This window comes from Eubalaena glacialis, chromosome 8 (assembly GCF_028564815.1).
Source record: "Eubalaena glacialis isolate mEubGla1 chromosome 8, mEubGla1.1.hap2.+ XY, whole genome shotgun sequence".
Classification (NCBI taxonomy): Eukaryota; Metazoa; Chordata; class Mammalia; order Artiodactyla; family Balaenidae; genus Eubalaena; species Eubalaena glacialis.
Window position 1 is genome coordinate 126705790 of NC_083723.1, and position 23546 is coordinate 126729335.

Here is a 23546-nt window from a genome sequence, read left to right on the forward strand (position 1 = left end):
CTCTGTAGGATATTCAGATTTGGAATGGAAGACTATTTTACAGCTTTTCAAAATGTACTAAGTTTCAACACAACCTCTTGGGAAAACTTTTTTTCCTCATGGTGGAAAGTGACGTGTAGTTAGCCCAGTTTAACTTCCTCCTGCCCCTCCCACTGACCCTGGGAAGTTGGGCGTCTTCTTGGGCCTTGCTCTGTCCTCTCCCAGGAATGCTATCCTCTCTCTCGGGGAGAGAGGGCCCTTTCTCCCTGTACTAGAAGGGGGGGGGGGGGTGTCTGGGCACCCAGAAAACAGAGCCCAGGGAAAGGGTAGAGCATCCGGCCCGAGTAACAGCCAGCATGTCCAGGGGCCCCGAGTGGCAGCCCACACAGCAAAGGAGCAGCGTCCTGCCCGAGGTCCACTTCCCTTGGTCCCTGCCGGATGTAGAGCCGCCCCAGGTGACGAAGGCGTCAGGGCCCCACCGCACACGCTGCCCTCCGCACAGGTCCGCTGAATGCCTGCTCTGCCAGCGCCGGTGCTGGGTTGGACAAGAGAACTGGCCTCAGAGGCTCTCATCCCAGGGCCCCAGTGCCAGGCCGGGGGAGGCAGGTGTGAAGGGCACCACCGAGACAGCGAAGAGTGGGTGCTGTTTGATTCTTTAATTAAAGAAGTAACAACTGTGCGCAGTTTGGCACCCAGAGCAGCCCGAGAAGCCATCCTGCACGACCCGACCCGCACCGTCCCACAGGTGAACTAGGGCCCGGCGCTGCGGGAAATGCCCTGGAATTGCCCTCTCCCCCGAGCGATGTGCACAGGGAAGCCTGAAAAGAGAACAGGCTTCTGGGAAGGGAGGCAGGGCTGGAGCCGAGCTGCGGTCCCTGGTTCTGCTGACTTCCCCGAAAGCAGCCCTGAGCCCGCGGGACAAGAGGACGCCTGTCCCACCCTCCCCCGCGAACCACCCCCCCCCCCCGCCCGCCCCGGCAACTATGCGACGCAGCTTTGCAAAAGTTATTTTCAGTCGTGAAATAGCATTGCAATGGCAGTAGAGAAAGCCCTTACCTTGTTATACTCAACCTGATACATTTATAACACAGTCCAGACCCGTAAGTTTCTCCTGCATGGAACACAGCTGTTCATGTACGGAAAACTGAGAGCTGCTACATTTCCCTCACCACAGAGACTGGAAGACTTTGCCTGAGATTGATCCAGTTTATGAGGCTCTAACAGGGTAATGCCTGCTCTGAACTAGTCTAAGCCTGTGTTTCAGAGTAAGTTTGGGGACTGAAACGTTTCCTGGAATTGCTCTGGTTTGTGAGCAGGTGACTGAATTATCCCATTTCACTAAAGGTACACACAAGATTTCCGTGTCCCGTCTCTTCAGCTGCTAAACCGAGGCTGAGTGAACAGGAGCTCAGGATGGGGACGAGGGTACTGTGTTTACTTAGCCAGTTTTCAAAGTCTGCTGCGATCTTACCTGAGGAGTGTTTCTGGCAGTTCGTCTAAAGACCTGGATTAGACATAATCAAGTCATCTGGTGCCCGGGAACCACACACCCTTGAATTACAGACATTCCCTTTATCTTGGTGGTAAAAAGAGAGGAGCGAAGGGGGCCTATTTAAATCTAAACTTGCTTTTTCTACTTCATGTTTTAAATAGACCTTTTGCTAAGAATGTTCACTTTCTGAGAGTTTCAGATGATCTCTTTGTAATAATGTAACTAGCAGATAAAGCCTTAGAGTTGGGATATACTCCGAAAAGTATTAACATATAAAATGTTAACAAAGATACTTAAGTTCAGCTCTAACACGTTTATCTTACACACTAGGAAGCTGGCCAACTACCCACTCATCTACCATCACACTTGCTCTTGGAGAGGAGGCATGCTGATCAACAGTAAATTAGCCACAGGGGGATTTCATATTGACATCTGAATGCAGCCAAAATATGCAAAGAAAGAACCTCCCTGGTGGTCCAGTGGTTAAGACTATGCGTTTCCACTGCAGGGGGCACGGCTTCGATCCCTGGTCAGGGAACTAGGATCCCACATGCCGTGTGGTGCGACCGAAAAAACGCGCAAAAAAACAAAAAATAAACAAAAAAGAAAACCACCAAAAAACCCAAAATATTCGAAGAAAGACGCATGAAATCTGCATCCAAGTCCTAGGACCCAAACTTGGTCCTTTGTGGATTTTCCATATAGATCTTCAAAGATTCACACCTGAAGAATCTCTTACTGAACAATTATAACACGAGTGCCTGGTACAAGGCCGACTGGTCTGGAAAGAGCGGATGTGCTGAGACAGGGCGGGAGTTCCTGCCTAGGTCTGTGATTTAAGACGAGACAGTAGCATGTGAGCAGCAGTATCGCATCACTATTTTCATTCATTAGCCACTGTTTTTCTAGTGCTTTGGCTCCTTATAAGTGCTCTACAGTTTTTGTTGTCCCGTGTGATATACATTCCCCAGTTCAGGAACACAAGACAGCCAAGGACAATGAGTTAAAAGTCCACTAAAGTAATTTTCTCATTAGAACCTAGCTCTTCGTGTTTGTTCTGTGTCTTCTCTCGGGCAGGTTTTTTCTCTGGCTGTGTCGGGTCTCAGTTGCAGCACGCAGGATCTTCCGTGGTGGCGCGCGGGCTCCAGAGCACATGGGCTCTCTAGTTTGCGGCACACAGGCTCTATAATTGAAGCACGCGTGCTCAGTAGTTGTGGCGCGCGGCTCAGCTGGTCCACGGCATGTGGGATCTTAGTTCCCCGACCGGGGATCGAACCCGTGTGCCCTGCATTGGAAGGCGGATTCTTTACCACTGGACCGCCAGGGAAGTCCTCTCTCAGGTAGGTTTTCTATTTGAAATTGTAGAGTTTATTCTTATTCATCCATCAGACCTCAGCTAAAGTGTCATTTTCTCACTTTCCTCGTCACATCAAGCCTCCCCCAAGTTCCTAAGGCAGCAGGGCCCTGTCGCCTGGCCGCTCTGGCCGTGTCTGTGCTCTGGCCCCCCGTCCAGCGGTGTGCGCGTGAGCGGAGACGTGCCTCTCGGTCAGCCGTCCTGTTCTGCCCTCAGCCTCAGGGTCTGCCTCCTCATTCTTACTCAGGAAGAATGCTGCATAAATCATCCACTCATCCACTTATCAGCCATTCAACAAACATTTTCTGATAGGAGGGCAGGCACTCTGCCCACTGCCATTTTGCTGCCCAGCCCTCTGGCCCCTCCAATCTGCTGTGAAACTACAGTTGTTAGGACTATTCACAAAATGAGAGATCTGAGTAGGGATGGGAGGAGGGCTCCTCCAAGCAGAGTTTAGTGCAGGCGTTGTTTCCAACAAGAGCGTTGGTTTGCTTTCCTCACCGCTCCCCTAACGAAGGTCTTACTGCCCTCGGTTATTGTGTCACCGGTGCCCCAGCTCGGGGAGGTGACCCGGGCACAGGGTCAGACTGCGTTGGGTCCTCCATGCCCTCAGCCTTGCTGCCAAACCTGGATAGCACCCACTGCTGCCAACTCAGAGGCTGTCACTAGGGCCTGGGGCCGCCCCCCAGCTGCTTGCTTGTCTTTCTCATGTGCACACTGACGCCCTCAGAATTTGTCTTTTCACTGCAGAATGCTGTGTACTTTGACATGTGACTGACATCCGGCCGCCCTTCAGATTGTGTCTCATTTGCCACCTGACGGCTCTCAGACCCATCCTAACTCTCCTGGTGACCCATGCCAGTGTGAACAGCTGGCATCACCCTTTCCCCTAATTTTGCGTCAATCACATTAGTTGCCAAGACCCAACTAGGGCAAGGGGAGCGCGAGCAGATAAGCTCTGAGAAAGAGTCCAGGGTGAGGAGGAGGCTTGACAGGAGCCCCTCAAGTCAAGTCAGCGCCTAATGAATTGCTTCCTGCAGCCCCAGAGGTGTGCGGGCCTGACGGGGCTGATCAATAGCCCTCCACGTGACCGACTTGTCGGGCCAGTTCTGGGGAAGCCCGCTGAAAAAAGGTCAACATGCCAACAAATCACTGGAAAGATCATTTCAAAGTTTCCCAGGTCCGAGGAGGGAGAGTCTGCACTTTACTCCACCTCACAGGATCAGAAACGGCCTTCGGGTCCTCTTGGAAATCTGCGCACACGGGAAAGCCCTGTCGGGGGCTTCTCATAAAGGAAACCGTTGTGTTTCCTGAGATCCATAGACAGCTCTTTGCATTTGTTTAAACGGTTGTTGAAAAACATAGAAAAAATGTTACCAAAAAACGTAACTCGATGTAAAAAATGTTACTCGATGTGTGCCAGAAATTATGCTGTGTGCACTGGGAGCCACATAGATTCCTGCTCTGGTGCTGGAGCACCTGTTCACCAAGGAGATCTAGTTTACGCTTCCGAAGACATACAGCTCTTTGGGGACCCTGTTTCTGTTTCATCTTAGTAACCCCAATCCTTCTCCGTAACAGGTATTTGAAAGGAATTTAGGAAGGAGGAAGATGGGTAGGTAGGTAGGTTGTCAAACACTGAGCTGCCGGGCATTATGAAACCAATTTTTAACTTAAAATAGCCTATAGTTTTAAATCTAGCACCTGGACTTAGTACTTGGTTGTCAGTTAAAAGCACCACATAATTACTACCTGAGAACCTTGGCTCTCCAAGAAGGAAGAAGAAAAGTTGGGAAAGCTTCCTTTTTCCAAATAGTGTTGCCTCCTGTTTTTAATCCAAAGGCTCCTTCCTCATGGACTTGTTTCTCCAGGGATCTCATTGTCCTTCAGCCTGTGTTATGGGCTGCACTGTGTCCCCCCAAAGAAGATAAGTGGAAGGTCTACCCCCAACACCTCAGAATGTGACCTTATTTGGAAAGAGTCTTTGAAGATTTAACCAAGTTAAGATGAGGTCACAAGGGTGGGCCCTGATCCAATAGGATTAGTGTCCTCATCAAAAGGGGAACCGTGGGGGAATTCCCTGGCGGTCCAGTGGTTAGGACACGGCGCTTTTACTGCCAGGGCCTGGGTTCAATCCTTGGTCAGGGAACTAAGATCCCGCAGACACACACACAACGCCCCCCCCCCCCAAAAGGAAGAACCATGGACGCAGACAAAGTGAAGGCAGTGGGGAGGACTCCAGTGAGGACACAGGGTTGGCCCCAAGGAATGCCTGAGGCTGCCCCAAGGATGAGAGCCCTGGGGCCTTCAGAGGGAGTGTGGTCCTGCACACCTTGACTTGAGACCTGGCCTCCAGAACCGTAGACAATAAATCTCTCTCGTTTTGTTTCCTACGATTTTTACTTCTCCAGGAGCATAAAAGGATGTTCTATGTATTCACCCATTTCGTCTGAACTTCTAGAGTTTCTTTTCCTGTACAGTATATTGAAATCTAATCCAAATTATCCATGCCATCCTAAGGTGGGATACCCATGCTGTATTACAGATAGTTGAAAATGACAGTAAATATTCACTATAGAATTCACTATGCTAGATTTCTGTTGTTTGGAAAATGCTCTTGTATGGACCCACTTTCTTTCTCAGGGAGCGGGGGAGATGGGTGGGGGAATGCTGCCGGGCAAATCAAGTGGGAAACTAAGAGGCTCTGCTTAGTCAACAGGAAAAGTGTGGTGGTCTTTGTAAACAAAATTGGGTTAGATTAAAACCAGCAGTAACCAGGTAGAACTTCAACACCCAGTGTCAGGTTCTCCTGCTGTGAAGCGCAGTTAATCTCCTCTCTGCAACTGGCCCTTAGGGCAACTGACTGGCAAACAAATAAAATAGGGAAAGCAGAGGCGCTCTCCCCTGGGGGCACCTCACCCCAGGCTCCACCCAGGTTGGGCAGCCAAATTCCCTGTCCTACTGCCCTACAGTTCTCCCTTCCCGGGGCCCAAAGACACCCCAGCCGTGGAAATACATGGCTGGAATGCTCTTCTATTATTGGGAATATGATCACATTATAGAGGAATGTCTCAGGGATCGTCCACACCCTCCGCTTTCTCACCTCCACTTCACAACTGAGGAGCTGACCGCCCAAGAGGAGACTGGATGAGCCGAGTCTGTGGCCACTGCAGCCCTGTGTCCAAGCCCAAGGTCATGGTAGCCCCATGTCCACCTCTCTGGTAACTCCCGGCTCCTGCATCCAGTCCAAGCAGCCCCAGGTGCCCAAGCTGTTCCCCCTGCTGGGGAGCCCCAGCCCTGACCCCTGGGCCGGGCACTGCTCCTAGTGACCCCTGGCAGGCAGTGCAGCCAAGGGTGCAGGTGCTGCACTGTCTCTCCTTCCCCTGCACTGGGGCACCCTGTTGCCATAAAACAGGAGGTGGGTATGCTTCTGTGCTCCCCTTGTGAGCACTGTGTGTCCCAGTTCACATCACTGGGCCTCCCCCGGCAGCCCACACCTTGTCCCAGACATGACCCCAGGGGCCGAAGCACTGACCTTACTGATGGCAGAAGCCTGTGCTTCTGGGGAGGCCCACGCACTTTCTGCCGCCCTCCTGGGCTCTGATAGGAGTCCCCCTAGTAAGTGTGAGCTGACATCTCACCATGGTTTTGATGTGCATTTCTCTGATTTTAGTGATGTTGAGCATATTTCCATATCCTTACTGGCTATTTGTATACCATCTTTAGAGAAATGTCTGTTCAAGGCCTTTGCCCGTTTTTTAATCCAGTTAATTTTGTTGTTGTTGAATTCTAGGAGTTCTTTATATACTCTGGGTATTATCCCCTTATCTGATATATTATTTGCAAGTATTTTTCCCGTTCTTAGCTTGCCCTTTCACTCTTTTCATTGTGTTCTTTCATGTACAAAAGTTTCTAAGTTTGAGATAGTCCTATCTGTCTGTTTTTTCTTTTGTTGCTGGTGTGTTTACCGTTGTGTCCGAGAAATCATTGCAAAGTCCAAAGTCACGAAGATTTTCCCCTATGTTTTCTTCTAGGAGTTTTATAGTTTTGCGTCTTATGTTCAGGGCTCTAATCCATTCTGAGTTAATTTTTGTATATGGTGTTAAGATAATGGCCCAGCTTCATTCTTTTGCATGTGGATATCCAGTTTTCCCAGCACCATTTGTTGAAGAGACAGTCCTTTCCCCACTGAGTGGTCTTAGCACCTTTGTTGGAGATCATTGACCATATACACAAGGGTTTATTTCTGGGCTCTCTATTCTCTTCCATTGGTCTATCTGTCTATCTTTATGCCATTACCGCACTGTTTTGATTACTATAGCTTTGTAATATGTTTTGAGATCATAAAGTGTGAGTCCTCCAACTTTGTTCTTGTTTTTAAAAATTGTTTTGGCTATTTGGGGGTCCCTTGAGATTCCATTTGAATTTTAGGATTTTTTTTTTTCAATTTCTGCGAAAAAATGCCGTTGGGATTTTGATAGAGATTGGGTTGAATCTGTAGATGACTTTGGATAGTATTGAGATCTTAACAATGTTAAGTCTTCCAATCTACGAACACAGGATGTTGAAAACTATGCTTTTTACCCAACAATGTATCGTGAATATCTTTTCACGTCAACCACACAAATTCATTCATTCATTCATTCATCATTTATTCAATGAGTGTTTGGCTTTTTTTTAAGTGCCATGTTCTAGGCATTTTGAGATATATTGGTGAACAAAACAAAGATTCCTGCCTTCTTGAAGCCTCTTTTCTAGCCAGAGGACATGGACACTAAACACTAAAGAAATAAATGATATAGTATTTTAGGAGATGACAAGTGCTATGGGGGAAAAAAGTAGAGCAGAGTCAGGAGAATTAAGAGGGAGGGTGGGCAGGTGGGTTGCAATTTTAAGTAGGTTGGTTGAAGTGAAAACCTCACTAAGAAGGTGGCTCAGTCCCTGTTCCCTGGAAAACACAGCCTGAAGTGAGGTGTGGTGCTGATGCTTCTTCCTGGGCAGGAGCAATCCCAGGGCAACAAGGGTGAGGATGGGAAGTGAGGTGGGGAGGGCACAAAGCCAGGGGAGCTCAAGAAGCTGACTCGGGGCTGACCCCGCTTTGTTTCAGGCCGGGGAGCTGCACGTGGGGCTCCAGCCACATGGGACACCTCCAGGCAGGTTGTATGGAAAAGCCATGCTTGGGGACGGTCCACTGGAGAGGGAGGGAGGAATCTAGCTGCCTGCTCTCTGCTACCTCCTTGAGTTGCAGTTGGCTCCATGGAGTTCTGTCCCCCGTCTCCGTACTGTGTCACTTGGACGCTTTGGCAGCTTCTGCAGGAAGCAGACCCCTTGCCTCGGACTTGGTGCTTCATCTGGGACCCGAGAGGGTGGGAGGGACCAGAGACTCCCGGCGTGGCTGGCCAGCCTCAGACAGAGTGTCCTGGCCACATGGGTCGGTCTCCAAGTGGCAGAAACCAGGCAGGTGGGCTCAGGTCGAGATCGGGGGAGGTGTGTCTGACTCAGACCATTCACTGCATCACTCTCAGGGCGATCGCTTCCTTTTTAGTAGCCACACACTCTTTGACAGAGTAAATTTTAGACCACTTAAGTGTCCCCTTCTAGGCAGCAGCTGGGTCATCTCCGGTGGTTCACCATCACTACCAACAGTCAGGCAGCCACACGTGTCTGTGCTCCCTCACCACCTTGCCAGACTGCTTCAACTGCCAGTGCTCTAGAAGCAACACTTCTGGGTTTATAGCATATGCACATCTGATTTTTGAACAGATACCGTGAATGTTCCCTTCAATGTGCTGTCCCTGTTTACACTCCCACGACTGGGAATCTCCCACCTGTGCTGACATGCGGAACCACTTTACCTTCAGAGTTTGCCAATCTACAGGTGAAAATGGTTCCTCCTTTTACCTTGCAGTTCACTGATCACTAGTAGACTGAGAATCTTTGAGTATGTTTATTAACCATTTGTATTTCTCCTGCGAATTTTCTGATCAGCTTCTGGCCCATTTTTCTACAAGGTTGTTTGTTCTTTAGTTGTTACTATTTCTCACTTCTAGGGCCTATTTGCGTATTAGGAGTGTTCACTCCGTCTTTCTGCACAGTGGACCGTATGTCCTGGCTTCCTGGGCCAGTCCCAGCTCCTGCCTGTTTTCTTAGCATAATTACTAATAGCTCCGCCTTTACACCCCAAAGCGCCTGAGCTGGAGTGATAAAAAATATCTAACGTAACACCCTGGTTCCGTATGGCTCTCTCTAGGTTCCCGAGTCTTATTTACAAAGACCAAGTATAAAAACACATTAATAGACTGTCTATAAGTTGAGGAAGCTGTCTGTCACTGGAGGTAAACATTTCAATTCTCCTTTGGGGGAGCTCTTAGTTTTAAGAAAAATCACCAGATAGACCCTTCAGCCATCTATGTACAATACATTGTTATATTACTTAGCATGGATAATCAGTAAATGTTTGCTGAATCGATGAACAAATGGATGGAGGAACCAAGCAATAGGATGTTTCTGTTGATTAAGTCTTTAGTTGAAGGTGAAATGGCGGGAACGGACCAAAGAAAAATCAGATCTGAATCAAGGCCTTGAACTAAGCAGAACGAAGCACCCCCTAACCTCCCCTCCTCCTAAGTGTTCTGAAGAACAGAACCTTCCGCCGTGTACTGTACCAGCCACACGCTCTGTTATGCAATCAACAATCTCAGAGAGCACGGAGAAGAAGCCACAGAGTACATGAAAAGTTCGGGGGATGGGCAGCCAGGGCCTCCTCACCACTTAGCGCCCAGGGACACAGCGGTATTTGTTCTGGAGCCTGACGGACGGGCACGCTGAAGGTACTGATGATGAAGCCCTTGTTGCAAGCCATGGGTCACTCCAAGTGACCATGGAGTGGCCAGCACGGAGGCCACAGCACTGAAGCTGATAATGACCAGCATGCCCACAGTAGCTCTACTGGGGCCTCGATGTGCACTGGCTACTGTCTATATCATCTCGCTTAATCCTCATAATAACCTGATGAAGTAGTGACTACTCCCATTTTAAGATTAGGAAACAAGGCACAGAGAGGTCACATAACTTGTCCAAGGAAACACAGCAAACGGCAGAGCTGGGGTTAGTCGTAACCACAGGTCAGAATAAGAGTAGCTTGTGCACCTCAACAGCTTTTCAACACAGATGAAAACCTGGGGGCCAAGAACAAGTAGAGCAAAGAAGACAAGCGAGTGCCTGGTCTAAAAGCTTTAAAGGACTGACTCAAAGTCCAGTTTCATGGAAATGCCTCTATAGACTGCATCTTCTAAGTCATATTAACTTTAAAAACAACCTTTCAGAACCTAAGCCAACCCAAGTAAAGGCATCCCTAGGCCCTGGAGCTCAGGGACCAGTAATCAAGATCGAATGCCTGGCCAACTTAACACTTATATTAACAGGGAAAAGGTGTATAACATTCAAGAACAAACCCTCATCAGCTGCCTGTGCCGGATTTGGGACGAGAGCTCAAGTTGTGCCTTCTGGCCTCCCAGGCCGGGAATTTCCAGCTACTTGGCTACAGTCAAGGAAACGAAGTCGACCCCATAATCCTTGATTCACTCAGAATTATATCCAGGGGTGGGTTTTGTTGCTTTTTTTTTTTTTTTTTTTAAGGTACATTATAGCAAGGTGAATTCTGTTCTTGTCTTGAAAACCTTGAAGGCCAAGTTCCTGATAACTGGTATTGATGGAGCTGCACCTGTGACCGGGTTACGGGATTGGGGCTGTGACCACATGACCCTAATGACACAATATGCCATTCTCTCCCCTGGGTGCTGGCACCTGCCTTCGAGCTCTGCTCAGGCCCACAGACCATTAGACCAAATCTAAGCAAAGGCCTCCAAGCTACCAGGGAACAAATTCAAGATCAGGCCCTATGGAGGAGGGTTTTCCAAGGAAGGTGCCCACAGTCACTTGGATCTTAGCAACTCCTTAGACAAAACTGTCAAACACAGGAGCCTGCATAAGCCACCTTGGGGCATTCCTGAGGGGTGTCTGTGCCCTGCTCCCGCCTACACCCACCCACTTCTGTCCCACTTGTGGGGTGGGTGCAGAAACTTCACGGCAGACGTGAGCAGACACCCTGAACAGGGCCCCGTGATACCAAATTGTGAGAGAATAAACTTCTATTGTTTTAAGCCACCAAGCTTTTGGCAAGTGGTTACAGCACCCACAAGACACTGATCTATTCCATGGTGACAGTGACCGCCCAGCCCGCTCCAGAACATCAGAATGCTTGTTACTGAGCCGAAAACAAAGCCACTGGGGAAAAATCGTAGAGAGAGAGAGAGAGAGAGAGAGAGAGAGAGAGAGAGTCAGCACATTTTATTTAACCAAAATACCTCATTTTGAGTCCAATCTCTGATTTTCACTACATTATGACCCATCATCCAATTCCCGAGATAAGTTTCTTCGTTTGTAAAATTGGGAGAAAAAAAATATTCACATTGGGCTTCCCTGGTGGCGCAGTGGTTGAGAATCCGCCTGCCAATGCAGGGGACACGGGTTCGAGCCCTGGTCTGGGAAGATCCCACATGCCGCGGAGCAACTAGGCCCGTGAGCCACAACTACTGAGCCTGCGCGTCTGGAGCCTGTGCTCCGCAACAAGAGAGGCCGTGACAGTGAGAGGTCCGCGCACCGCGATGAAGAGCGGCCCCCGCTCGCCGCAACTAGAGAAAACCCTCGCACAGAAACGAAGACCCAACACAGCCATAAATAAATAAGTAAATAAATAAATTAATTAAATAAAAAAAAAAATTCACACTACTGTTACGAGACCAGTTAAGGTAACAAATTTTAGATTATTAAATAAACTGCAAATACTAACACACAGAGACAGTAAGCCATTAGTTGACATTAAATTTCAAAGATGATAATAGAGTTACTCACTTTTTGCACTTCTAATGTATAATCATGAATATCAGTAGCAGTAGTATAGAAACAAAAACACATCTTTATCTTTTATCTCTAAAGTAGCACCAAAAGGAAAAGAAAAAAGATTCAATAGCTCTGCATAAAAATAACAGAAATGTGGGCATTCCCTGGTGGCCTAGTGGTTAGGATTCTGGGCTTGCACTGCCGTGGCCTGGCTTCAATCCCTGGTCGGGGAACTGAGATCCCATAAGCTGCTCGGCGCAGCAAAACAACAACAGAAATGTATTGAGGAAGTAATTTCCGCACAGAAAATAAACTTTTTTAGAGGCCAAAGGTTCATAACCATAAGGCACACGAGCTTCTGATGCTAAAGCTCTGCGCACCCTCACCCTGCCGCACTCCGCGGCACTCACCAAGTGAGCTGCAAATAACTGCCCCATTAATCTTAAATTCTTCTGGCTACAAATTAACTTTGTTATACCGATGATCTTCATGAAAAGTCAGACCCTCATTAGTCCCGGTGGACAACTGAAAAAACTAATTCCACCGTAAAGACGATGGTTACCCAGAGAGAGCACAGAGCAGGGATGCAGCCCACTGTAACGCGTCAGTTCTCAGCTTGAGAGCTGGGACCCAGGGGTTCACTCTTTGTGTTTTATTACTTATACGTTACATATATTTTAATGTATTAAAATATCTGAAATAAGTAGAAAAAGAAAACAAAGCTTCGTGTCAGGCACGTTTCTCGCAAGGCTAAGATACTCCAGCAGTAGCCCTGTCACACACTTCCTGTCCGGCGCTCTCCGGCCGGTGGGTTCACTTCCAGGATCACGGAACTAGGCCCCGTGAGATGGCTGGGGCATCACTGCTCTCCCAACGCACACAGCGGAGCAGGTGATGGACTCAGTGCCCCTGAGCTGCATTTTCCCCGACAGCATTTTCCCCCTTTTAATCTGCACCTTGTGTTCTCATTCGGCAAGAGGAGCCCCTCCAACAAGAGATCCCAACAAAAATGTGCATCACAGGACAAAGACGGCACTTCTCGCCCAGGCGCCAGGCAGAGGCGGTGGACAGCACAGCTCGTGCGGTCACTCAGGGGCCAGTGCACAGGGCCTCTGCCGTCTTGACCACGTGGCTTCTGAGGCTGCCTGAGTCGCTGCCATTCCAGCCAGTGGGAAGGGGCCACAGGGCACGAGGTTTCCTCTTAGGCAAGGCAACAGAAGTTGGACCTATCTCTGTTGTGGGCTGAATTGTGGCTCCTCGAAAATTCATGTGTTGAAGTTTTAACCCCCAGAATCTCAGCATGGGACTGTATTTGAAGATGGGGCCTTAAACAAAGTGATTAAGGTAAAGTGAGATCATATGGTCATATCTCCTAAGAAAAGATCAGGACACAGACATGCTCAGAGGGACGACCATGCGAGGACACAGTGAGAAGGTGCCTGTCTGCAAAAGCAGGAGAGAAGCCTCAGGAGGAACCAGCCCTGCCAACACCTGGATTTTGGATTTCCAGCCTCTAGAACTGTGAGAAAATAAATTTCTGTTATTTCAGCCACCAGTCTGCGGTCCTTTGTTATGGCCACCCAAGCAGAGCTCTACTTACATTCCCAGGGAGAACTCAGCCATGTGCCACAATTAGCTACAAGTGAGGCTGGGAAATGCTGCAGCCATGACTCAGCTGCATTCCTGCTGTTGTGGAAGAAGAGAAGACGGATTTTAGTGGAGCGCTACCCACGCCTGCCTCACCTAGAGACAGGTCCGGAACGCTGGTCTGTTCAACTGAGGTGGCTGCAACCACACCGCCACAGCCTGGCTGAGGAACCTCTTTAACAGGGACGGCGGCAGGAGAAGCATGTGCCTGGCGTGGCGGTAAGGAATGTGAGATCCTGTAGGACGTTTCTTAAGAAATTGGTGCCTTATGTAAAGAAACAACTAGTTAGGCAGTCAGAGAACACTCAACGGATCTGAATGCAGATGCGACGGGAACCCGAGGAGACGGAGGCTGAGGTCAGAAGGCAGGATGGGCTGGACCCCAATGACCCCGACAACTGGGGCAAAGGTGAATAGGAACACAAGCTGGTGAAGGCATGGTGGTGGGAATGGGTGATGTGCCGCAGCCGGACCCCCTTCTGTGTTCTGGGGTCTGGCACTGACTCCCTGGCCTGGGTCTCCAGTCCTCCTGACGCCCCACCCTGCCAGTACAGTCATTTTCTGCCTAAGCTAAGCAGAAAGGTTTCACTCCTGGCTACAGAAGAGACCTGCTGACCTGGCCTGGGGCGGGGATGGATCTTCGAGATGAGCTGAGTCCAAGGCACTGCACTGGGCTTCAGGCGGCAGAAAGTGCACAGAGCTCTGCAAGAACAGACTTCACACTCAGCATGACTCAAAACTCCAACGATACGTACCAAACATTTTTCTAAGTTTCAGCCTGGCAGGCGGGGAGAAGGCAGTCCACAGCCAGCAGTGCTGGCTTTAGAGTAGAAATGGGGGCTCAGGAGCAGGCGGGTTGAGGGGTGGTGATGCGGGGGGCGATGAGACGGAGAGCGAGGTCTGTGCGGGGCTGCCACCCTGGGACAGTGAGACCTCGGGGACCAGACGACGGAGGCACTGGGAAGACCCTCGGCAGGTGGAGGGGATGGGGAAGGCCGTCCGAGGAGACAGAGAAACAGCAGTGAAGCAAGGAGAGATCCAGAGAGCACGACGTGCAAGCTCAGAGGTGATCACCTCGGACTGCAATCACTGAACACCGCATCAAACACCCGCCACGACACCGTACACGGACATCTGCTTCCACGGAAAGACGCTCACGACAGCGCCAGGCGCTCGGGCAAGGGTCGGGGGGTCGCACTGAGGACGCAAAGCAGGACAGCAGCCGAGGAGGTCACTCGGGCAGGCACTGGCGCTGGAGTGGGACCCAGCCTTCCTCACAGGGGGCCTCCTGAGCAGCAGCCCGTGGCGGGCCAGATGCCGCAGCAGGGGTGGGGGGCCCTGAGAGCGGGGGCCACGGCAGGCTCCAGGGGTCAAGAGAGAACGGGAACCCCCTCCCACGTGGACCGCTGCTGACCCCGCGTGCCCATGGGGTGTCACCTTGACGTGAGGCTGTGACACGCCCCCTCCCAGAGCCTTGCCCTCAGTGCCTACAGCCACGCGGCCCTCCCAGTCTACCCAGTCTGCACTGGTTTCTGGGTGTCGGTGAGCAGCATGACTCTTCACCGTGCGGTTGGTCGATAAGTAATGACAGCAGCAAACGATTTCGTATTTTGTTGAGAGACAAAGGGTCTCCCGTGGAGAAAGGATCCAGGCGCCCTCTGGTCCTCGGGATCACAGACAGGGATAAAGGCTGACACTCCGGTGGCCACTCCCGCTGTGAGTGATGCACTGTCCTTTGTCTCTGACCAGATGTGGCTTCTGCCTGCGTCCCTGAAGCCGGGGCAGGTGACTCGCTACCGTGCAAGAAGAAAACAATCTCAGACCCTTCACAGTTCTGGGCACACGTGTAGAAGTAAAAAACGCAGAACATGATACAAGCAAGAGTTACAATGTAACTAAAGGAGCCAGTGTCTCAGGGTTCCTACAAATGGACGCTGTCCTGTGCGACCTCCCCCTCCCTGTCCATCACCCACCACAGAGCTGGGCGGGCCGTGGGTGCCCCATGCGGCCTGGGGTGGACGGGGCTCCTGCCGCCCGTCTCCAAAGCGGGAGCTGTCGACGCAGCAGCTGTGTCGGTGGGAGTCCCGCCCTCCCAAGCCCCTCGGCCGCTGCACGTCCAGCACAGGCAGCAAGGCCGGCTCGGTGTTACTCTGACCGGGGCGGTGACGGGCAGCCAGGCCGCGGGGAGCAGGCGCATGTCACACACAGCCTGGGGCTTCGTCTTCTTTCCCAGATCGAGGTCACTTTGCTAGAACGTGGCACGACTGGGTCTAAACTGAGCTGGACATCTGACCAGCGAGGGCCTGAGGACATCCTGTGCCCGAGGGGCGTGCTTGGGAGGGGACCGCAGAGGGTCCTGCTGCTGGGGGCTCCTGGCCGCCACGCCATGACTTGTTTGGACAAGACAGTCACTCGTGTGGCCTCGGGGCCACCTGGCTACCGTCTGTTTGTGGCAAAGGTGACAATAAGGGTGCAAGGCAGTGTTTAGACTCACGTGTGGCTCCCAGGGGCCACAGGTGGGGTCAGGGCAGCCGTGCCCCCTGCCCGTCCTGCTCAGCCACCTGGTGGGGGTGGGCGTCCCCCAGAGGGTGGGACCCTAGAGCCGGACGTCTCCCCAGTCAGCCCTTCACTGAGGTTTCACCCCCAGGGCATCCCTCTTCCCTCACTGCTTCTTCCTTCCCTCTTCTCGCTCCTCCTCTTCTTTTCCTCCCTCTGCTGTGGGATGAATTACCCCCTAAACGATATGTTGGAGTCCTGACCTCAGGAACCGCACAAAGTGAGCTAGTGTGGAAGCAGGGTCCTGCAGATGCGGTTAGTTAAGACGAGGTCGTCCTGGAGCAGGTGGGTCCTTCTGCGTGATGACTGGGGACCTCACGGGAAGAGAAGACCCACAGAGGGAGATGGCCACGCGGCAGCGGCCGTGCCACTGGAGGGATGCCGCCGCCGGCACGAACACCAGGGACCGTGAGCCACACCAGAAGCTGGGGGAGAAGATGCCACAGGTCCTCCCTGTGAGCGCCAACCCCTCTGGCGGCTTGATTTTTGGCTCCTGGCCTCCAGAACTATGAGAGAATGCATTTCTGCTGTTTTGAGCCACCTGGTGGGCGGTGGTAATTCATGATGACGGCCCTGGGAAACTGAAGCTCCTTCCAATTCTTTCTTCTTTCTGCTCCTTTTTAACATCTTCTCTCTTCTCCCGTTCTCACCTGCTTCTCTCTTCTCCCTTCTTCTTCCTCTCCTCTCTCTCCCTCTTCTCTCCACCTCTCTGTCTCCCTTGCTCTCGATCTCCAGGAAGTATAATGTTTGTTGCTAAATCACAGCATCCAGGGCAATGTCCAGTTTGGGCCGCCCAGCTCGCTTTCCATTTCTGGGGACTCAGTGGCCCCCAAGCAGGGTCACGTGGTCCCTGCCATGCAGCCCCGCTGGCTGTGGCTTTGTTGGCTCAGTGATGGGGTGTCATGTGTTCAGCACGGCCTGTGACCTCCCAGTGGCTGTCAAGGAAACGCTTACTTTACTAAAAGAAAACAGAACTCACTGAGGTGATGCTTTGGAAATCCTAGCGCTCTGTCAGATGTGCACAGCTGTCTCATCCATCTAAGCTTTTAAAATTTAAATTTCAGAGGCAGAGCTGGAAGCAAGTTCTTCCTCCTCTCCCGAGTAGACCTTGCTTTGTGCAGATATCCGCATGGAAAAGCGCACACGAACTTCAGCATCACCCCCGGCCCCCCAAGCTGTATGGAGCGAGGGGCCGAGTTTGTTGAGAGGAGGGAAGGCTGCTCTCTCCCACAGCAGGAGAGATGCGCATCGTCCCAATGTGCTTCAGGTCCTCGAGAACAGGGGGCTTCTTCCAAAGGGGGGGACCTTGAGTGAGAGCCCCTTCTGCCCCGCTGACTCAGGGAGGCCCTCCTCAGCCCCCACTTCCAGTGGGAGCCTCTGGTCCGGCCCTAACTCACACGGAGCATGACCGGCAACGGGGCCAGCCGGCCTGTGCCATCGGTGGCCAGGCATTCAGGGCCAGGCTGCCCAAGCTGGAGAGAGCCCCCATCCTGCCTTTCAGGACCTACAGCTGAGACCCTACATGCTGTGCTGGAGCTGACGCACAGACCCCTCTGTCCCGGTCGCTGCACTAGCCAGCTTTAGATCGAAGGCCCAATAACTTCAACCAGTTTAGGGACAACGTGGGGGGCCAGAGAAGGACCACCCCAAAGATGTGGTGTCTGCCGGGCATCCTCGTCCCGAGAGACGAGGGCTGGGGTTGAGCAGAGGACGGGGCCTGGTGGGAGGGGCAGTGCAGCAAGCGTGGGACAAGGGGAGGGCCAGGCATGCTGACCACGAGGTTCTGACCCCTGGTTTCCAGGTCATGGGGACAGAGGCTCAGCCAGACCTCGTCCCAAACCCACACCTTGGGCTCCAACTTGAAACCCTGTCCACTTCCAGGGGCCCTGGAGAGCTCCGAGACAAAGAGGCCAGTACAAGGCCACAGGCCTTCTCTCCCCAGCTCCGAGACAGAGGCCAGTACAAGGCCGCAGGCCTTCTCTCCCCAGCTCTGAGACAAACAGGCCGGTACAAGGCCGCAGGCCTTCTCTCCCCAGCTCCGAGACAGACGCCAGTACAACGCCGCAGGCCTTCTCTCCCCAGCTCCGAGACAGAGGTCAGTACAAGGCCGCAGGCCTTCTCTCCCCAGCTCCTAGGCAAAGAGGCCAGTACAAGGCCGCAGGCCTTCTCTCCCCAGCTCCGAGACAAAGAGGCCGGTACGAGGCCGCAGGCCTTCTCTCCCCAGCTCTGAGACAAAGAGGCCGGTACAAGGCCGCAGGCCTTCTCTCCCCAGCTCCGAGACAGACGCCAGTACAACGCCGCAGGCCTTCTCTCCCCAGCTCCGAGACAGAGGTCAGTACAAGGCCGCAGGCCTTCTCTCCCCAGCTCCTAGGCAAAGAGGCCAGTACAAGGCCGCAGGCCTTCTCTCCCCAGCTCCGAGACAAAGAGGCCGGTACGAGGCCGCAGGCCTTCTCTCCCCAGCTCTGAGACAAAGAGGCCGGTACAAGGCCGCAGGCCTTCTCTCCCCAGCTCCGAGACAGACGCCAGTACAACGCCGCAGGCCTTCTCTCCCCAGCTCCGAGACAGAGGTCAGTACAAGGCCGCAGGCCTTCTCTCCCCAGCTCCTAGGCAAAGAGGCCAGTACAAGGCCGCAGGCCTTCTCTCCCCAGCTCCGAGACAAAGAGGCCGGTACGAGGCCGCAGGCCTTCTCTCCCCAGCTCTGAGACAAAGAGGCCGGTACAAGGCCGCAGGCCTTCTCTCCCCAGCTCCGAGACAGACGCCAGTACAACGCCGCAGGCCTTCTCTCCCCAGCTCCGAGACAGAGGTCAGTACAAGGCCGCAGGCCTTCTCTCCCCAGCTCCTAGGCAAAGAGGCCAGTACAAGGCCGCAGGCCTTCTCTCCCCAGCTCCGAGACAAAGAGGCCGGTACGAGGCCGCAGGCCTTCTCTCCCCAGCTCTGAGACAAAGAGGCCGGTACAAGGCCGCAGGCCTTCTCTCCCCAGCTCCGAGACAAAGAGGTCAGTACAAGGCCGCAGGCCTTCTCTCCCCAGCCAGACGGCCACAGAGACAGGCCCAGGCCTGTGGCTGATTTGTCTGACCAGCTTGGCTTGAGGTCCTGCATGAGGACCCAGGAGTACGGACCCAGCAAAGTTCAGAGACGGAGGCACCTTGGGAGGTCTGTGTCCAACAGCTCAACTGTGCAGGATCCCCTGAGTTTCCTGACAGGGACCCACTGCCCTTCTCACCGCCCCTCTGTCTTCAGACACTGGCGAATAACACCCTCTCACCAGCACTTCCTTTACTGTTTTTTTTTTTTAACTGTAGTAGAATATAGATAACATCAAAATTTACCAGTTTAACCACCTTTAAGCGCACGGTTTAGCGACATCCGGTACATCCATGCTGTTGAGCGACCATCACCACCATCGTCTCCAGAACCTTTTCATCTTCCCAAACTGAAACTCTGTCCCCATTAAACACCAACTCCCCATCCCCAGTCCCCCGGACCCTAGCACCCACCCTTCTCCTCTCTGTGTCTGTAAATCTGATTAGGAACCTCATGTAAGTGGAATCACACAGATTTGTCCTTTTGTGTCTGGCTTATTTCACTGAGCATAACGTCCTCAAGGTTCATCCACGTCGTAGGATGTGTCAGGATCTGCTTCCTTTTCCGGGCTGCATAATATTCCAATGTAGGGCTGGATCACACTTATCTCACCAGTATCTAGGCTCTCGCTGTCTATTTGCAGCCTATGAATATGTTCAAGTCTCTCCCATTCATCCACACACACAAATCCACAAAATAAAACAAAATCCCAAGACAACGCCCCTCTGACTTGTGAATCATTCACTAGGGCTGTTGTAACAAAGCACCACAGCCTGGGCAGCTTAAGCTACAGAAACGGATAGTCTCATGGTTCTGGAGTTCAGATGTCCAAGATCAAGGTGTGGGCAGGGTGGATTCCTCCCAAGGGATCTCTCCGCGGCTCCCAGACGGCCATCTTCGTCTTCACATGCGGTCTCCCTGTGTGTGTGTCCACGTCTAAGCTTCCCCTTTACACAAGGACAACAGAAACAATGGACGAGACCCATGCCAATGACCTCACTTTATCTCCGCGACCTCTGTACACACCCTACCTCCAAATCAGATGACATTCTGAGCTACTGGGGGTCAGGACTCCAACAAATGAATTTGGAGGGACCGGATCAACCCTAACATCTCGGAACTCCCCTCCCACCCAAGTCAATCAGCTCTCTTCCGTCTCTGGAAGTTCAGTTTTGTTTTTAATGTTTATTTGTAATGCATTTTAAAAATACAAAGATGTCTCCAAATAGGCAAATTCTAACACAAATGCAAACAAACCATTTACATGGATGTTGGTTTCCCACCGTCTTGCCCACACTGTCTCTGTTTTGCTTCATGCAGGTTCCTTTGCATGAGGCCTGCTGCCCTGAAGGCTCGTTATGGACAGATGTCTGTGTCCCCAAATTCATACGTTGAAGCCCTGCCCCCAGCGCGGCTGTAGCTGGAGACGGGGCCTCTCGGGAAGTAATTAGGGTTAAATGAGGTCATGAGAGGGGGTCCTGACCCGGGAGGATCACTGGGAGAGGCTGTCCCCAAAACCCACCCCAGCCGGCACCGGACCTCGGACCTGGGAGAGACTCAGGCCCGTCTGCGGTGTATGTTATGGCCCCAAGGGGCTAATGCAGCTCTGGCTACCAAGGGCAAGAAAGAATCACACTGGAGGCCCCACCCAGACAGCTCACGTGTCCTCACTCCCACTCCCGATTTGCCGGTACGGTAAAGAGTTTATGAAATCACATGTCTTCTCTCTTGGAATACTTTCTACCTTCTGCACTCAGTGTACACGCTTCTCCCCATTGTTACTCCCTTGTCCTTGAACAATGGTAACTGTCCAGGCCCCATACTGGTCACCAACTCAGCACAGTCGTGGGCAGTTTTGGGGTCCTCCCCCTGCGTAACTCCCCTGCCGAGAGAGACACCCCGTCTCTCTCCCCTCACCCCTGCCTGGCACAGAGCAGGTGCCCTGTAGGCACGCATTGAGTGATGGTGGGTGGAGTCCAGGTGGTGCAAGAAAGGGGCAAATCCAGTGCCCAGAGCCAAGGGGAGAGGGAGCCGTGCCCCCTGCCCAGGGGAGGCGTCTGGAGTGTGACCCTTGCGCTCACCCAGCCCTGGGGACCCACCGTCAGGGCGACCCCTCTAGATTGGGGCTCCCCAGCCTAGCACTGGATGTGTGGACCAGAAAACTGTTAGCCCGGGCTGTGCTGGGTCCTTTGGGGCGTTGCAGCATCTCTGTCTGGCCTCTCCCCACCGCCTCTCTCCGGATGAAAGATGTCCCCAGACGCGCTCAATGTCCCCTGGGGGTAAAGTCTCAGGGACTGAAGCACAGACAGTTCACCTGTCTGCCTGTGGCATGGCCGACCCCACAGCCAGTGCCCTGACCCTAACCCTAGGCCTCACCTACCTGCGCCCCATCGCACAGCTGGGGAAGCGAAGGGGAGCCTGCTTGACCAAGGGTTCCTCAGACGCAGCACTCCAGAAAGACCCGCCCTTCTCCTGTCTCCCAGCGAGCACAGAGCACACGTAGATCTTTGATGACTCAGGACCCACCTCCCCGGAAACCACTTCCCGCTGCTGTGAGCCCATCAGAGAGCGGCCTGCCTCTGCTTCTAAAATGTGCCCACTGCCGCCACACATTGTCCCTGGTTTGTTTTTGGTCAGTGTGTTCTGTGCAATTGAGGCTTTCCTGGAATACCCAGTGGCTGCGTTTGAGGAGAAGGGGGTTCCTGTCCAAGAACCCCCTCCATCACTTCACGCCCCTGCACCCCACCTAGAACCAGGCCAAGCCCCCGTGGACACGCGACCCCCCATAGTTCCTGCTGCAGCGGGAAGCCGGCGGGAAGGCCTCGGTGGAAGGATGGGGCTCATCCTGGGATGAGCTTCGAGATTCCCCCTGAGTGGTGCCCGCGCCCCCTGGTGGCCACTGCAGTCCTCCCACCCCCCCCGCCCAGCCTACTCCCTCATCAGAGATCAACTGGGGGCTCATAGGTATTTTTTAAAAGGCAAATCTCAACGGGAATTTCATGCTGAAAAAATGTCGTATGTATTCTATTCTACTTCTTAAGCAGCATGTGACCTGGACGGAGCTTTTGGCAATTTATTCACTGAGGTTATGGGGGACTGGGACTTGGGGCTTGCTTTCCAGATTGACGAAAATGAAAGTTTGAGAAAGGGAGGACCCGTAAGTGGCCAAAACCACCAGAAGGTTGAGTTAATAATCCAGTAGAAAGAGCCACCGGATCCACCCAGACCCCATCCCCAGCCACCTTACAGCCTGCTGTTTTTTAACCAGCCGCCTACTGCGTTGTAAACTGACTCCCTTCGGTGGGTTTCCAGGGACTGCAGGAGCCTCGTGGGGAGCGCCCGGGCACCCCTGGTGTCCCAGGAGGAAAGTGCATTCTCACCTAAGCCCCCAGTTGAGGGCTCGACCCGGAGGAATCAATGCGGTGGGCATTGTCAGGATTCAGATACGAAGGGAAGGTGTGCCAGGGCTCCAGCCAGGTGTGCACACCTGCCTTCAGGTGTCTCTGGCTGCCAATTCTGTTTGACCTGGTGGGGAACTGGGGCCTCCATAAATTCCCAGCTGCTCCTGCCTGCTGTCGAAACCCGGGAAGGGAAAGAAGATGTTTATGCACCATCATCTGAGGCCAGCAAAGTAAGAACCTCCGCCCTTGGGGCCCAGGTAAAAATGGTAACAGATGCTGCAGCCTCTGCCAGAATGAATTTTAAATGAGTCGCTTTGGAAGCAGGCACATTAATGAAGGAAACTGTACTTCTTTTTTATTCATGGGGGCAAACAGCTGGAAATCATATTAGTAAGGGGAAAACAGAGAAAAGGCTGAGAATTCTTCCCGCGCACCAACAACTGGGAGGGGTCCCTCAGCGCCGGAGGGGGAGGATAACGCCCGCTCGGTCCCTCCAGGCTCCAGGTTGGCTTTCCCCTCGCGTCGCTGCCGTGTCACTGCACAGCTTTGCCCTTTGCAGCCAAGGACAGACCCGTGAGCTAGAGGAGGGACAGAGCCTGGCCAAGCCTGACGTGAAAGGGTGGCTCTTAGCCATGTGGGTGCCATAGAAGCTGCTGAGAACAGAAACAGAGTTCTCTGAGAAAAGGCATAGGGTCCCCAAATGCTGCCTGCAGGCCCCCGGGCCACAGAGGCCAGCCCGAGTAATCCGCAAGCCATGTCACCTCAGGCCGCCCTGCTGTCCCCCTGTGTGCTCGCCGCAGGCGTAACTGGGTACCAAGGAGACTGTCGCTGCAGATATACAGATCCCGAAGGGTCCAGGGTAGGGCTCTGGCCGGAGGCACGGCCCTCGGGGCAGCTCCAAGAGGACCAGGGCCAGGATGCAAAAGGTGGGCTGACGCTCTTGGGGGTGCGCCTTCAGGGCATCTCCCCACCCCAAACCCCTCCCGTCCAGTCCCACCAGGGTCCCCAAGCTGGGCCTCCCCAGGGAGCACACTGCCAGCCGAGCCAGGGTCTCAGCACAGGCGAGGGGTCCGCGGGGACCCTGGGTCTTGACTGTCCCGACTGGGGACGTGCGGCTGGCATCTGTTGGCCA